This window comes from Petaurus breviceps, unplaced genomic scaffold, assembly GCF_028583685.1.
Source record: "Petaurus breviceps papuanus isolate PSGF00001 unplaced genomic scaffold, PetGlider_PUasm1.0 186, whole genome shotgun sequence".
NCBI classification, from domain to species: domain Eukaryota; kingdom Metazoa; phylum Chordata; class Mammalia; order Diprotodontia; family Petauridae; genus Petaurus; species Petaurus breviceps.
In genome coordinates, this window is record NW_027185798.1 from 40,676,249 (window position 1) to 40,692,878 (window position 16,630).

Below are 16,630 nucleotides of genomic sequence, written 5' to 3' on the forward strand. Positions count from 1 at the left end.
GAGCACCACAGAATATATCAATGGAAGATGTGTGTGTATGTGTATATGTATGTATGTATGTATGTATGTGTGTGTGTGTATAGCTGGAAAAAGAGATTGGCTGGAAATGCAGCCAGAGGAAGGGACCATAGACCATCCCTCCACCATACCTAAAACACTGTCCTAAGGTCCAGAAAATATTAGAATATCCAGAGGAAGGTTTCTAATACATGATATAAATTCCCTATAGTTGATTTATGATTCCCTTAGCAAGAATCTTATACCAATGGTGTCAAACTCAAACAAAAATAGGGCCACTAAACTATACATAAGGATCCCTGCAGGCTGCATATTGACTTAGAAAACAACACATTACCATTATCTATGTTCCATTATATTATGATTTGTTTTGTTAAATATTTCCCAGTTACACCTTCATTTGATTCTGGCTTTGCTGGGGATTTTGACCCACTGCCAGGGTTTGATACCTCTGATTTACAGCATGAGAAGGCTCTACACTGGATAAGGAGAGATCTACACCACAGAGATCACAGACACACCCAAGTTGTTGTGAAGCCTCTATGTCTCCAGTGGGCAGTGCCCACAGGCCACAGTTTTCAAATCAAGCCTTGTCCCAGGTGAGAAGCAACACAGTCAATAGTTATGAGGTAGGCCTTCATTATCCTGCCCCACAAATTCTCAAGTTTTCAAGGGGTCCATTTGGAAAGAATGGCATAGGGGAAGGGATGCTGGACTTGATGTCAAAATATGCCTCTGACATCTACCAGCTGTGTGAACCTGGGCAAGTAGCATAGAACTTGGAACCTTGGTTTTCTCATCTTTAAAATGAGGGTGAAAGTAATGACAATGTTCTTAGAATAAGTGGAAGGGAGAAACGTGCAAGAAGATTAGAAAGTTAGGCAGAGGCCAAGGTGTGAGGACCAAAGGAGATACTGTGTTTAAAGTGCCTTGTAAACCTTAAAGAAATAGAAACTTTCGCTTTTTTTCATTATTATTAAGTAAAGGGAGGAATATTAAGTGAAACTGCATTCTACCACAAAGAAAATTAATTCTGGGATCTTGGATGTCTGCCTTCTGCTTCAAAATAAAATCAACCAGGGAGAAAAAGCTTAAAAATAGCTTCAGCAGACACATTACTGCATGGGATGATAACCAGCCCATGGAGCAGAAAATGGAAAGTGTCTGGGGAGGTTCGGATGGGGGAGAGAAAGTCAGGCTAGGCAGCCTCTGGCACAAAGGTATCTGAGCCGGTGGCTCACCCACCCATCCCTATTCCTTAGAAGTCGAAGTGGGGGAATCAGTCCCAGGAAGGCCTCTGCACAGACCTGGGCTCCGACACTGCAGGGATCTCAATGCAGACAGGAGGGAAATGCTCACAAATGGTTTTCATTACTGATTGCACAACCTCTGGCCTCATTTCGTGTGTGTGTGTGTGTGTGTGTGTGTGTGTGTGTGTGTGTTTCATTTTCTGCCTCACATCATGGATTGTAACTAAACAACAAGGCAGTTGCCTTCTCCAGAAGGCCCAGTACACAGCCAGAGGCTGGGACAGAGCACAGCATTCTTCATTCATGGAAAATATGGACAGGGAAAATAGACAATCTGGAGAGAAAGGCCAGCTAGTTTTCCACAGCACCTGTGTGCATTTTTTTAAGCATTCAACTTTAAGCAGCCATCAGTGCTTACTAATGCTTCAGCGTCTCTGATCATCAAAAGTTAAGCTGCCAAAAGTTTTCCATCCACCTGTCTTCCATCTGCCTAGATAACTTTCTCCTACTTTCAGAAGTACTTGTTACAGTTTGCAGGCTTGGCTATCCAAGCCAATATGCAAAGGAGGTTTTCCAGTAACCCTGGGTTGTAAATATGAGACTGTCCTCAAGCCAATTCCAGTAACTCAGTCCTAAAGCAATCCTCCTTTGCTGAATGACCTGGAGTGACTGTGTATACCAGTGGTGTCAAATGCAAATAAAAATGCATCCTTGAAGGCCTCAGATTGACTTAGGAAACCACAAGTTAACATTATCTATGTTAATGTTGCTGTAAATAATGTAATGCATTATATTTCTATTTTGTTAAACATTTCCCAATCACATTTAAATCTTGTTGGGCCCTGGGGAGTTTTGTGGGAGCCTGCCGGAGTTTAGTATCTCTGAAACAGAGGCTCTCCAAGATGTCTGTACTCTTGGGCAGTATTTTGAATTTGGCTATCTTCTTGCAGAAATTAAGTGAACCCCAAAGAATTATTAACTACGAACTGACAAGACAGTATCAGAAAGTAGGGGGAAGCTATGGAATCCCTCTCTGGGGATTTAGAGCTGGATAAAGATCTGAGAAGTCATCAAGCCCATCGGATCATTTCATAGATAATGAAACTGAGAGGTTGCGATTTACCTGGGACCACATAGCTAGTGGAAACAAGCCAACATTTATTAGGCACCATACTAACCACTGGAGATACAAAGAAAGGTTAAAGCACTGTCCCTGCATTCAAGGATCTCACATCCCAATGGGAGAGACAACTTGTGAGGAACTAGGCATGTAAAAGACATATATAATACAGATGGAAGATAACCGAAGGCAAGATTTGAGCTGAGTCTTGAAGAAAGCCAGTGAAGGGACATGAAGGGGCAGAGTATTCTAGGCATGGTGGAAAGGCAATGCAAAGCCACAGATCTGGGAGATGGAGTGATTGTGTCAAGCAGAGGATAGGCCAGGGTAGCCTTATGGAAGAATGAGGGGGGTGAGGATAAAATGAAGGAAGATTAGAAAGCCAGGAATAGTTCAAGTTGTGAAGAGCTTTGAAAGGCACACAATAATTGACCCTGGAGGCAATAGGAAGACACTGGACTTTACTGAACAGGGCAGTGATACCTGCACCTTAGGAAAATCTCTGGCAGCTGAGAAGATAATAGATTGGAATAGGGAAGGACTTTAGATAAGAAGACCAAGGAGAAGGCTATTGCAAAAAATCCATGAAGGTGTCAGACTGTGCCAGGAGATGGATATGTGAATACAGAAAAGCAGATGTCTACAAAAGATATTGTGATAATAGAAATGACAAGATCTGACAACAGACAAGTGGGGTAAGTGTGAGTGAGGGGTTAATAATGACACTAAGGTTGTGCACCTGTGTCACTGGGAGAATGGTGGTACCCTTGATAGTAAAAGGAAAATTGGGAAGAGGGGAAAGTTTCAGGGGAGGGAGAGAGAATGAATTCTGTTTTGGACATGTTGAGTTTGAGATGCCTAGAGAACATCCGATTGGAGATATCCAAAAGTCTGTTGGTAATGTGGCACCAGAACTCAGGAGAGAGACTAAAGCTGAAAATATAGGCCTCATAACCATCTATAAAGACAGTTGGTTAACTGAGCCCATGGGAGCTGATGCAATCACCACGTTAGATGGTAAAGAGGAAGAAGAAAAGAGAGTCCATATTAGGCTCTTAGGGAACATCCATAATTAGTGGGTTTGCCTTGAATGAAGATCTAGCAAGAAGAGATTGGGAAAGTTGTCTAAAAGGTAAAAGGAGAACAAGAGAAGAGAGTTATAAAACTAGAGAGAAGAGAGTATATCCAGTAGGAAAAGGTAATTGACAGTGTCAAAAGCTGCAAAGAGGTCAATAAAGATGGTGCTTTGAGAAAAGGCCACTCTATCTGGCAATAAAGAAATCATTCATTATTAGCTTTGAAGTGGGCAGTTGCAGTTAAAGAATGAGGTTGCAAGCCATATTACAAGTTTGAATCAAGCAAGTGAGAGAAGAAATGGAAATACCTAGCGTAGACATCTTCTGCAAAGAATTTAGGCAAGAAGGGGAGAAATATAAAACAATAGCTAGTGTGAATGGTCAGATCAATCAAGGGTTTTTTTAAAAAGATGTGGGAGATATGAGTGTGTTTGAAGCTCCTTCGTCCTTACTCCCAAGTCCAGTGCCCTATCCTTTATGCCATACTCTCCATGGGTCCCTAAGTTTGTAGATGTAACATGGGCCTGTGATGAATGGGATTTGTGCATCTCCCAAATAGCAATGTGACTGCCTAGGAACGAAGAAAAATGGGTCATTTCAAAAATAATTTTTAAGTCTGTTACTCAGCATCTTTGTTTTCAGTGATTACAGATAATGGCACCCCAGCTGCAGGATCTTTGCCTGTATCTCACAGTTACAGAGAGCAGACACCAGGCATGTGCAGCCAACAGTTCCAACCAAATGTTGGTACAAATAGCAAATGACTCTCCCAGCCAGAGGAGGTGACAGGTTTGGGGGTGAAACGCAGAGTAGCAACTTCCTCGTCCATGTACCTGGGTTTTAAAGGCAAACTCAGGCACTTCCTCCCTTCCTAAAGCTTTCCTCTGATCTTCCCTTCCCCCTCTTCCCTCAGCAATGGCATCCTTTTCACTCTCTTTTTTTTATATAGCACTTGTTCCGTGTGTCTCTCTGGCAAGTGTTATTACAACTTACTGCAACATGTGACATTGCCTCTGCATGTGTCTTATCTATAAGCTTCATGAAGGGAGGTACTAGTCTTTTTAAAGTTTTGTTATGTCCCCCCATGCCCATCCCTGTGCTCTAGGCAATAGGTGCTTAATTTTTTCAATTGACTTGAACTAAATTGAATTTCCTGGGTACCAGGACTAGCTCTGACACTTAGTAACTACGTGACCTTAGATAAATTTCTGAACCTGCAGGTTTCTCATCTGCCAAACAGAGGCCTTGGATTAGGTGATCTCTATAGTTCCACAGCATTGTACAGTGGGAAAAAAACATTGGTACTGAAGTCAGAGAACCTGGATCCACATCCTACTTCTCATGGCCTCAGTTTCCTCATCTGAAAAATGAGAAAGTTGGACTAGATGGATCCCTTCTATCCCTAGATAACTGATCCTAAATCCAAAGATTTGATGGAATAAGGTAATAAAGAATTGAATTGACTGGGGATCAAAAATGCTGAGTTTTGAATTTTCCTGAATGCTAAATGTAGAATAGTAACAGGTTAAATGCCAATGGATTTTCTTCAGCCTATAGGTGTGCAGTGGGATATAGAAGAGACCATAACATTGAGGAGGGAAGGAAGGGCACAATCTGCTCTCAATCTCTGGCCTTCTCTTATTACTCAAAAGGTCTGGGGCCTCCAGAGACAGATGCACACTGTGGGGCTCTTGTTGACCCCTCAGTGAATTCCCCTGGTATGCAGTTTTCCTTTTGTTCATGATGTCATGGTCAAATGAAACCCAAAAGGAGAAATTCTAGAAGATTGGGAATATTCTGAGATGTAATTATATGGGAATCATGTGACTTTAGAAGGACAGCAGGTTTCCATCTCCTCTGACCTTTCCTCCCGAGATAATGAAAGAACTCCACTTTACCTAAGCTTAAAAATACCCCCTTCAAATAGTCCTTCATTAGAGTTAACCGCTTGGCTGACATTCCACCATTTTCCATTGAGTACATTCAGCACTGGATGGGAGGAAGGAGCCAATTTAAGACTCAGGCTAGTAAAAAAAAAATCCTATACAGGAAGCGGCTAAAACGCAAGGCTCCAGACAAATGTAGCCATGAGAAGAAATTCTTCATTTCTGGAAGAGGAGCTCCCTTCCCTGTCCTTTATCTTGGCTCCAAGTTACCCAGGATCTGCCTGAGTAGCAGGTCTGGGCAGAGTGGGGCTGAGTTATCTCTTTTATGCCTTGAGTCAGATTTTCTGGGTGTGAAGTGAGTGGACATGCCAAGAAATGTCAGCAAGAAACAAGAAAGGCATCAAAGATGTTATGTCAACTCTTGCTCCCAAGTGCCTTCAGCAGAATCATGGGGGCAGAAGGGTAGGGAGAAAGGCAAAACTTGGCTTGACTGTGTCCCAAGGGCTGAGTTTTCTCCCATGTGATGCTCACCAGGCTCAGGGCATGGGTCCTCCATATTTCCCTTGGACACAAAGTAGTGTGGAGGATAGGGATATGCTGGGATTTTCTCAGTAGAAACAGCCCCATGGTTCCAGCAAACAATTCAATACTCCATAGAATGTCTTTGGGAACAAAGGGGCCAGCCTCATGACTGAAATATTTAAATTAAAGCCCCATAACTTCTCCAATAATGTTCTTTAATTATGGAACTTACTGTCTTGGCTTTCAGAAAGCCCTTAAGTCTCCACATCTTTTAAGTTAGACTCTGACCTGATCTTTTTAAGGGATGCAGCTTCCCTTGATTATTCTTAAATGACATCTGAATTGCATTATACGCATGTGTATTGTAACACTGCTTGACCTATTGCTTGGAAAACATACCTCACACTGAGAAAGAAAAGGCAAAACTAAGGACATTTAATCTGATCAGGCCATTGGGGATAAAGAGCTGGGGCCTAAGCCACCAGTCCAGATGCCATGTTTGGTTTCAACCTCAAGCTATATGGCTAGAACTCTCCAATGGAAACCTTGCCACCAGCTAACCTGAGTGGTCGCCTTTGACAGGATGCTGTCATTTACCCTTAGTCACGAGTACACAAAGTACAGAGCAGAGAAAGACCAAAAACATAACAGAAACAGATCTTTCTTGTGGTTTAAGGAACAGCCAGTTGGAACCAAGGAAATGTTTTCTTAGGGTCTCAAAGAAGTTTGAAAAATTGCTGGATTGTTTTTGGCACTGCTGGAGAGATTATAGATATATCATTAGTATTACTAAGCTGATGGGCTACATAATGAGGGTTACTATTTCAGCAGTGTAGGCTTATAAAAATATACTGTCCTTATGGCAGGCTGCTTTGTGTTTAGCTGTCTTTGTGTTGACCACATTAATGGCATTGTTCTATGATCGTTTCTCTGTAATGTAGGCTGCTACACATACCATGAGCCCAGTCAGGTAAATAACATGTCCTCTGTGGACAGTCTCTAACAATAGCAGGCCACTCACAGGCACATCAAAGTCCCTTTGAGTCTGAAGTTTCAAGGTCAGCCAACCACAATGGCCTCTTCTTCAAGCTGCTTTTGTCTCTGGGGAGACCCAAAGGGCGACTGATGGTGGCTGGAAAGTGTTTCTGAAATCAATCCAGGATCTCCCCCAAGGAATCCATTGGACCACTTCTCGTTGAAAGGGACATACCCTAAAAATGTCCATTTTAAAAATTGTTCTCTTGAAAAACAAGGCAATTTTCTGAACTCTTAATGCCTTCCCAAGGCCTTGGTACCAGGTCTGCTATTTTCCTATTGGATGTGCCAAAACCACTAGATAGTTAAATATGTTGTATTTTCTCAAACATTGCAATCAGTTGAAACTAACCAAAATGATTTTTTTTAATTCCACTAAAAGCCCACTAATTGGCAAGTCTGATGGTCAGGTTCCATACTAGAGAGCTCCTGATTAGGCCAAAATAAGGAGAACAGGGAGATTAGACTGAAAAAATGAATCCGGGGTCCGGAGTACAAGTACCCAAATTCCATCCCTCTTCTTCCCACAACTATGTACTCTGAATAAGAAATGGCAGAGAAAAGGAGGGACTTGGGGTATGGTAATGGTAATAGTAATAATAGTACTAATGGTAGTAGTAACAATAAATAGATAATAAATAGTAGTAATAATAAATGCTTTATATTTGCATACTTTAAATAAATTCATACTTTGTTGTCTCATCATATTAGAAAAGGAGATTTGGATAAAAATGACATAATATTTCTAAAGCACCCTGCCAATCTCAAAATTCCATATCAATGTTATCATGATTATTTTAGCATTATTATGATATATAGGTAACCCCGGCTTCTTGAAAACTATGACAAGAGAGTCTAAGTTCTAGCGAGTTGTACCAAGCAGGCTTATCTGAAGACCAACCCCACCAAGTTCAGAGATTCATCACTAGAAAGTTAGCCCTGACCTGACAATTCTTTTGGCCATAGAAGTTCATGAAGACTCTTTGCTATGGCATGGGTGGTGGGCTGGGATCTGCCTCAGTGAAGGACGTTCCATACCAGTGGGATCATAGATCTTTGAATTGAACTAGAGAAGTACATTGGTGTAGCATATAAATGGTAATCTTCAAACATACATACGTTAACATACACACTGATACAGATTAAAGAAAGCAGCAGACCTAGACAAAATGGATCTGAAGAGAAGAGGATGTAGAGGTCACTTAGTATAACTTTCTCATTTTGGGAGCTGAGGAAATAAAATGTTATGCTGAATTTGGAAGAAGAGGATCTGGGTTAAAATTCCATTCTGTTTGCTACCTGTGTGACCTTGGGCAAGTCACTTCCCTTCTCTGAGACTCAGTTTCCTCATCTGTAAAATGAAAGGGTTGTCTAAAATCCTATGATCTTATGCAGCCCTAACTGGTTGTAAGTCACCAAGGTAACTGATGACAGAGGGTGAATTCAAACCCAAGTCTTCTGAATTGATCAAATTCAATCAATCAAAGAGCATTTATTAAGCACTTAATATGTGCCAGGCACTGTACTAAGGAGGCACTAGGAATACAAAGAGTAAAAACGTCTCCTGCCCTCAAGGAGCTCCCATTCTAATGGTGAGCCCCCTTTCGGATGCAGTGCTCTCTTCCACTATACCTCAGAAGGATCAGAAAAGTCAGCGCAGGTATCTGTAAGTATCCCTGAGATAACCCCAGGGACTGTCCTCATGCCTATTTTTGTTTCTGGAATAAATCACTTACTTATCATACATCTCAATGGGATTCCATCACATACAATGTCAGTCTTCCTATCATATGAGTAAATATGGTAGGATACTTCCTATCATACTAGTAAGGAATTTCTTTCAGTGGTAAGAGAATTGGAAGGGCAGGCAGGAGGAATATTGAGAGGAAAGGGGTAGAGAGTAGAGGGGAGATGGTCCATGAGATCTTTCAATCTGGACCAAAAATAACTTCAGAACTACTAGAACTAAGGAAACAGATGAGGGAATAGGCAGGGCAGAAACTAAAAGTTGGCTTCAATCACATAGCCATCATTCTTTGGATATAACACCTAGCAGAAAACCTGATATTTCCATTAAGGTCTAGCTTGAATAGGATATTAATTCTTAAACATTTGCTATTTGTCTTAGACTCTTAGCTGAACTTGATATAAAATCATCAAGACCTAGTCAGGCTAAAGGGTCAGCATTACTCTGATCCAGGGCCTTATATAGAGGTCAGCTGGTGTGACCAACCCCTTACTTCACATTTACAGGCAAGGAAACAAAAGGTGTTGAGAGGTGGGGCAACTAGGCCTAAGGTTTCACAGCTAATTAGTGCAGAGCCCAAACTAAAGCTCATGACTCCTAGTTCATTGCTTTCCAAACCTATATTCTTCCTTTCCATCATTAGTAGGGACATAAAAAAAAAGATGACCCCTGGAGTTAATGGGACCACCAGTTCAACCTGTAAAGCATGCTATATCGCTGTCTCTCTTTCATACATACAGACATGCACACATGTGCTTGCACTCCCCCCTATTGAACCCACCTTCTCCCCTTCAGCAAGCCGTTAGACCTGGATCTGATGGTTGATCTGCCTTTAGAGGCCCACAAAGGTGCCCAGGAAGCTTTGTTAGCATAAACCCTTTGGAAAGGGAATCTAGGGTCTTTCCCATATCCGTTGTGGATCATTTGAACCAAAAAATAATACCTTTTGCTAATTCCCCAGCATCAGTTGATGGAATGTGTCGAATTCATCATCAAGAAATGATGAGCATCCCTTTACTAAGGCTGGGCTGGGTAGATATCATTAACCCTCTTGCCTGCTCTTTTTAAGAATGTACAATACTGTATTTGCACAGAAGATGAACTTAGCTTACATACAGCACTCTACAAAAGGATTGTAGACTTCATAAAGGAATTCACATTGGGAGTTGTTAAAGTGACCCAGAAGTTGGCTTGGCATGTTTAAAATGTTAACAAAGAGGCAAGTGAGATTACTTGCCATCCTCCAATTTTTCCCACCTCCACACCTGTTCCCTCTACCTGGACTGTCTCTTCCTACCCACCCCTTACTCTATTTGTTGGCATCTCACCTAGCCTTCAAAATCCAGGTAAAATTCCACCGCCTTAATAAAACCCTAGAGCTAATTTCTCCCACATCTTTTCCCATGGTACTTCAGCATTCTTTTATATATTTCTCTTATTCTAATTATGTTTATCTGTAAAGTGATAGAGAGATGGCATAGTGGAAAGAATATGTGGCTTGGAATCAGGAAGATCTGGGTTTGAATTCTGCCTCGGACACTAGTGGTTTGACCTTAGGCATAGGGTCTGTCTGTGCCTTAGTTTCTTCACCTGTAAAATGAACATAACCATAGCATCTACTTCATAGTATTCATGTCATAGGTAAAGTACTTTGCAAACTTTAAAGCTTTCTCTATATAAATGCTAGTTGTTATAATATTTCTATTATTATGTTTATTATAATTTGATTTATTTAAATTAGGTTTCTGTTAAATATATTTATTGTGACTATATTAATAATAATTACGATCATTACTTCTCCATACTATATTATGAACTTTTTGAGGAATGATAGAATCATAGGTCACAAACTCATTGATTTAGAACTGGAAGGGGCCTCAGAGGTCATCTTTTCTGCTACCCTCCCTCTTATTTTCAGATGAGGAAACTGAGATCTAAGAAGATTAAGTTAAGGCCAAAGTCACACAGGTTGTCAGAAGTAGGATCTGACCAAGATCTTCTGACCCCAGGCAGTCAACAAGCATTTATTAAATACCTACTATGTGCGAGGTACTGTACTCAGAACTCACAGTCTTCATGTTGTAACATAGTTGGTGGCAGGCTCTCAAATCAATGCCTTTTACAGAATGCCAGCTAGGACATGTCTAAATTACTTTGTCCTCCTACTTCATTATCTACCCCTAGCATCTGTACAAGGCTGTGCAGGTACCATATGCTTAATCAATTTTACATCAATTTTCAGTACTCCTACTGCACAAAGTGAAATTCATTTGTCCCTGCTTACAGTCAGTAAACATTTATTAATTTCCTACCATGTGCCAGGCACTGTGACAAACACTGGAGATATAAAGAAAGGCAGAAGACTGTGCCTGCCTTCAAGGAACTCACAGTCTAATGGGGGGATGCAAACAATAATGTACAAAAAAGCTATAGATAGGACAAATGAGAAGTAATCAGTTGAGGGAAAGCTTCAAAATTATGGGGGATTAATAAAGGCTTCCTGTAGAAGGTAGGATTTAAGGTGGAACTCAATAGAAGGCAGTAAAACCAGGAGGTGGAGATAAGGAGCAAGAGCGTTCCAGAAATGGAGACAATCAGGGGAAATGGGTGAGAGTTGAGAAAATGGAGTGTCTTGTTTGAGAAATAGCAGGGAGGTCAGTGTCACTGGATCACAGAGTATGGGGGGTGGGAGTGGGTAACAGAGTATAGGTGTGCACGGTGTAAGAAGACTAGAGAGGCCTCACAGGAGAGCCCAGCACGCTCATTGCTGGAAAGCTCATTTCTCAGTGACACGTGGAAGGGAAGGGGTGTGATACAGAGGTAAACCCCAATTTGTTTTCATACTCTTATAGAAGAACTTGGTGCTACACTCCTGCTGGATTGTGTGTGTGTGTGTGTGTGTGTGTGTGTGTGTAGGAGAGAAAAAGAGAGAGAAGAGGAGAGGAGAGGAGAGGAGAGGAGAGGAGAGGTGAGAAATGAAGAGAGGTGGCGACAGGAACCGTCCAACTATTCCAAAGTCAGGCTGTTAATCCTCAGTTCCCAAAATAATCCTTCCACAATAAATGGCACATGGGAGTGTGGTGGTGTGTGCAGAATACTGCCCTGGAAGACAGAAGCTCCAAGTTCTGGACACTAGTATTTACCAGTGGTGCTGTCTAGGGTCAATCATTCAACCTCACTGAGGTTGTTTCTATATCTGTAAAATGAACACAATAGTGTCTACCCTACTTACTTCCTAAAACTGGTAAAAGGACTAAGTGGTTCATGATGACATGAGATGTTTGTAAAGAGCTTAGCACAGTGCCTGGCACACAGTAGGACGCTGTACAAATGTGCATTCCCTTTCACTTCTCCTTCCATGGAAAAGAACCCTGAAATTAGCATCAGGGGACCTGAGTTTCAGTCCCTCCTCCGCCTCTGTAATCTTGGGCGAATTATTTTCCCTCTTTGGGTCTCAGTTTCGTTATCTATAAAATGAGAAATAGATTCAATGACCTCTAAGGACCCTTCGGGCTCAGGGTTCTGTAACAAGCCTTGTTGGTTTTCCCTTTCATCCCAATGGATGCTATTAGCAAGTTAAAACCATTCACAGATATTGTCCACCAACTGGTGGGTTGAGCAAGGTCAGAGAAGCCATCTCTGTCCAAGAAGGACAGTAATCATCATCATCATCATCCTCACAGTCCACATTTATATAGAGTGTAAGATTTACAAAGCACTTTGCATATATTATCCTATTTGATCCTTACAACAACCGTGTAAGGTAGACGCTATTATTATCTCCATTTTCAAGGTAAGGAAACTGAGACCTAAGTGAGATTAAGTGATTTGACCAGAGTCACAAAAAGCCAGTGTGTCAAACCCAGGTCTTCCTGATTCCAGGGTCAGCACTCTATCCACTACACTGTCCCATTTATAAAGCTCTTTGCTGTTTTCAAAGCTCTTTCATGTTCATCCATAGACTTTAGGGTTAAACCGGACTTTAGACATCCTCTAGTTCAAACCCATCATTTTACAGATGAGGAAACTGAGGCCCCAAGCGGTAAAGTAACTTACCTGAGGTTTTACAGTTAATAAGTTTGTGCTTCTGTAGGATATGGGAGAGGGGATCAAAGAAACAGAAATCGAGTCCACAGTCTGGTACAGCAATAGGTAGTTAGATGCCCTGGCAAAAGAGGATGTTAGTATTTAGATCACTGGCCCGTGGATGCCAGGAGACTCGTCATAGATACAGAGTCACTCTGGAGGAACCAGGAGATCAGCCTCTCCTCCCCCCTGTGCCCCTCACGGATTGTATGTCCCTAACCCTCTCCAAGCAGTCAAGTCATAGAGGTAGGAGACACAACTTGAATTAATCCACCCATCAGAAAATACCTCCAATATAAGCAAGCACAGCTTAGAGTTGAAAGTCCAAGCAGAAGGAGAATCCCCTAGTTCTGTCTCCATGGGGACTCTATTAGCTGGAAGAGAGAGTAGGGCTGATGACTTTGCACAACTCTGCCTCACTTCAATCCAGTTCACTGGCAAGTGAGCCCCCTCATGATGTCATTGGTGCTCTTTGAAAATGAAGGACAAACAACTTGAACCAACAAGAGAGGCTGAGATGCCAGGCACAGAGTGGGATCCAAGAATGGCAACAACGGACAGTTGTAGAAAATTTGATGGTTTACAAAGCTCTTGATGCCCATTATCTCATTTGTTCCTCACCATCAACCCTGTGAGGTAATTATTACAGGTCTTTGTGGTCCTCATTTCATGGATGAAGGAACTGAAGAGAGGTTAAGTGATATACTTGTGGTCACATGTCTCCTGGGTGTTAGAGGCTGGCACTGACTCAGGTCGTCCTGGCTCTGATTCTAATGCTTCTTCTCACTATACTATCCTGCCTTGGATTCAGCTTTACTGCGTTGCAATTGGCAAGGTCAGGTTTGGAGTTGGGAAAATGGCAGCCCACTGAAGGAACTTATTGAATGTAGGAGTGGGAGAGTGGGGGTTTCAGCAATGTGGGCTCTGGATGAGGAATTGGTTGAGTTTTTCCCCATTCCCTTATGACTGCCCTCTCTCCCTTGAGTAGCTAAGTCCTGATCGTTTCTCTCATAGCTCCCCAGAGCAAGCCTCCCTCCAGAAACCAAGCTCTGACTTGGAACAGTCTTAATTCTAAGTCTTTCCCCATGAGTATCTGACTCTTTCTAAGGACTGCCAGATTAATGTTCCCTCTAGGCCTAAAACCTAATTAAGAGTCAGAGGTGCTTTCAGGCATTTCCTAAGCCAAACCAAATTTCAGGGCCTGAGGGAGGAAAGGGAAGGGACATTCCCAGGTTGTTGTTGTTTTTTATTAGAGGATATTCAATTCTTCTGTTTTCTCATCTGTAAAATAGAGACAGCAGTTCTCATACCATCTACCTCACAGTAGACTTGTAAGGAAAGCACCATAGAGATGGGGTGTTACTTCCAAGACTGAAAATTATTATAGTACCTGGATACAGCCTCCTAAGCTCCTTTTTGTTTGTTCTTGTGTATTAGCATTGGAAAAATATGCACCCAGAAAGTTTCCTGAGGGCAGGGGCAAAGATTAATCCCCCAAATGAGGAGAGGTAAAGATGGAAGAGGCAGGATGGGGGCAATCATCAGATCTGAAAAAAAAATGGAGACTGGGTGAGAAAGAATGCCATCCTAGTATCTTCGCATCTTCCATCCCCATTCAAACCTTTAATAATGTTTGGGGGGCAAGAAGATAAAGAAATTCTATCTTATTCCAGTGCTAACAACTTAAAGTAAAGACTAAATGATTCCTCTCCCCTCTTCAACCATTTTCTCCTCTCCCTCTATTTCTAGATTCCTAAAACTTGAACTTTGGTCTGGTTCTCTGAGATTTCTGTCATATTTTCATAAAAAATTTACCCTTATCTCTCAAATACTTGCATTTTTTAATTTGCTATGATTGCTCATCTGAGTTTTCTTCAAAGCACTGACTTGTTCTGAATTGTCAGGGCATTTTTTTTTCAGTTTGATTTACCCTCATTATACTGTTCCAGAGTTGGCTCTATTTCTGCAAATGTGTAGCATACAAAATGATTTTCATTTTTGTCATTTGATAAGGGCGCCTCTGTCTGCAGTCACATGAATCTGTTGTTGGATTTGAAGTCGCTTTGTTGGGTATAAAAGTCGTCATGGACCATGCCCAAGAACAAACCAAAGGAATTAATCCTGAAACAAGGGTCATAGACTAACCCTTCCTCCAAAGGACATTGCCTAAGCCAATCCACAGACTACAGGATAGAGTTTCTGGGAGTAAAGAACTAATTGTTTTTCTTTCTTCACTCTTATATTCACCCCTCACCCACAGAAAAATTAAAAAAAAGTTCCAGGTAATATCACGGGTCACCAGGTAAATGTCCAATGGTCCTTTGGGGACAATCTCACCTTATTTGGGGCTTTGAGAATACCAGGGATTCCTACGTCTGATTCTAATGAGATATGGTTTCTGATATGGGTGCCATTCCTCCTCTAGAGTCCTGGACTGAGGCTCCACTGGCCCTTGGCTGTGCAGTCTGAGGGGTTGGATGGCATGCTGGACCCAAATGCAGCTCAGCGTCTGGACCCAATAAAAGCTTTCCCTGTGGAGCAGCTTTCTGTCCAGGCCACACTGAGGTAAGAGCTCATGTGATCATCCAAGCACCACCAGCATCTTACATTGCAGGAAAGAGACCCAGGAGGTGACTGGACAGCTGTGAAATGAGCCTAAGGCTGTGGGAAACATTTTTGAGCTCAGGTTCTGTTTAGCGCGGACCTTGATTATGAACTGGATGTGAGAGGGCTTCTCAGTATTAATGAACATGTGCACACAGGTCTCCAAACCTGCCTGGGAGAAGACTACCCCAAGGGGCCTTCTTTCTGACCCCATCTCTTGCAGCATCACACAGCCATCCCACCTTTAAACTTCTAGCCCACTGGCATGGTGTCTGAATTCAGGGTCTTTTGTTCTTAAATGAGCCACCAGCATCAGTCACATTCATTCATTCCAAGCTGACTCATTTGAAGTCATTTAGCTTTATTTCACATAGAACCCCCCTGGATTTCCCCTTCACCCATCTCTGGATTTATAGACTTGTAGACTGAGATCATAGATTCTTTTTCCATTAATTCAATGAACACACATTTCTTCTGGGCATGACCAACAGAGTTAGAGTTGCCCAAGGACATACAAACTGGGCATTTATGCCACCTGTGCTGAATTCCAAGGCATGTAAATGCTCTTCTCAGAGGCCACTTAGGCTAGATCTACATTGGGCCCAATATCTGAGTATTAGCAGAAAAATATCAGTTATCTAAATATTTTGCATCTATCTAAATATTTATGTGGTGTCACGGGGACAAAGCCCGCAGAGTACTTGGCTGAGTTTTCCTCTGGATATTGAAGGCTACATAGGCATACCTGCACTCTGTCATTTACTAGGTTTTTAAATAGCGGTAGTGAGTTAGGTCTTCTTCCTATGGAAGGAGCACATCCTGAGTAACAGATCTCCTAAGAAATCCTAATGGAGAAGAAATGGTGCCTCTGGTTTTACTCTATTCTCTTCTTCACCGTTCTAATATTAGATACCTGGGACGCTGCTACATAAAGCATGGCCTAGTAGAAATGCACAACTCATTGGACCTCAGAAAGCCACAGCTCAAACCGTACATCTACAATTAAATAGCTAGACAACCTTAGCAAGCCCCTTCTTCTCTTAACCTCCTGTTCCTTATATCTGACATAATGAGGTTGGATGAGATAACCTCCCAGAGACCTTCAAGCTCAAACATTTATGTTAAGGAGAACCTTAGGACTGTTCTCAGTAACCATTAGAAAGTCCATGGAAGCATCTACTCTCCAAGGGATTCTGTTTCATTAAGCTGAAGAAACTGGCCAGCTCTCCATTAGACAAGAGGAGAGGAAAGAAAGAAAGAAAGAAAGAAAGAAAGAAAGAAAGAAA

At 41.9% G+C, this 16,630-nt stretch overlaps 1 protein-coding gene and 1 long non-coding RNA gene across 3 annotated transcripts in view; one reads left to right on the top strand and one right to left on the bottom strand.

The window, feature by feature from the left end:
• LOC138162161 (uncharacterized) overlaps positions 1-16,630 on the bottom strand; it is a 445,118-nt gene that overhangs the window by 284,363 nt on the left and 144,125 nt on the right. The window lies entirely within an intron of this gene.
• NGF (nerve growth factor) overlaps positions 1-16,630 on the top strand; it is an 85,746-nt gene that overhangs the window by 55,906 nt on the left and 13,210 nt on the right. The window contains exon 2 of the mRNA XM_069090273.1: positions 15,166-15,305. The gene's annotated coding sequence lies outside the window, so the exon portion shown is untranslated. The remainder of the gene's footprint in view (positions 1-15,165; positions 15,306-16,630) is intronic.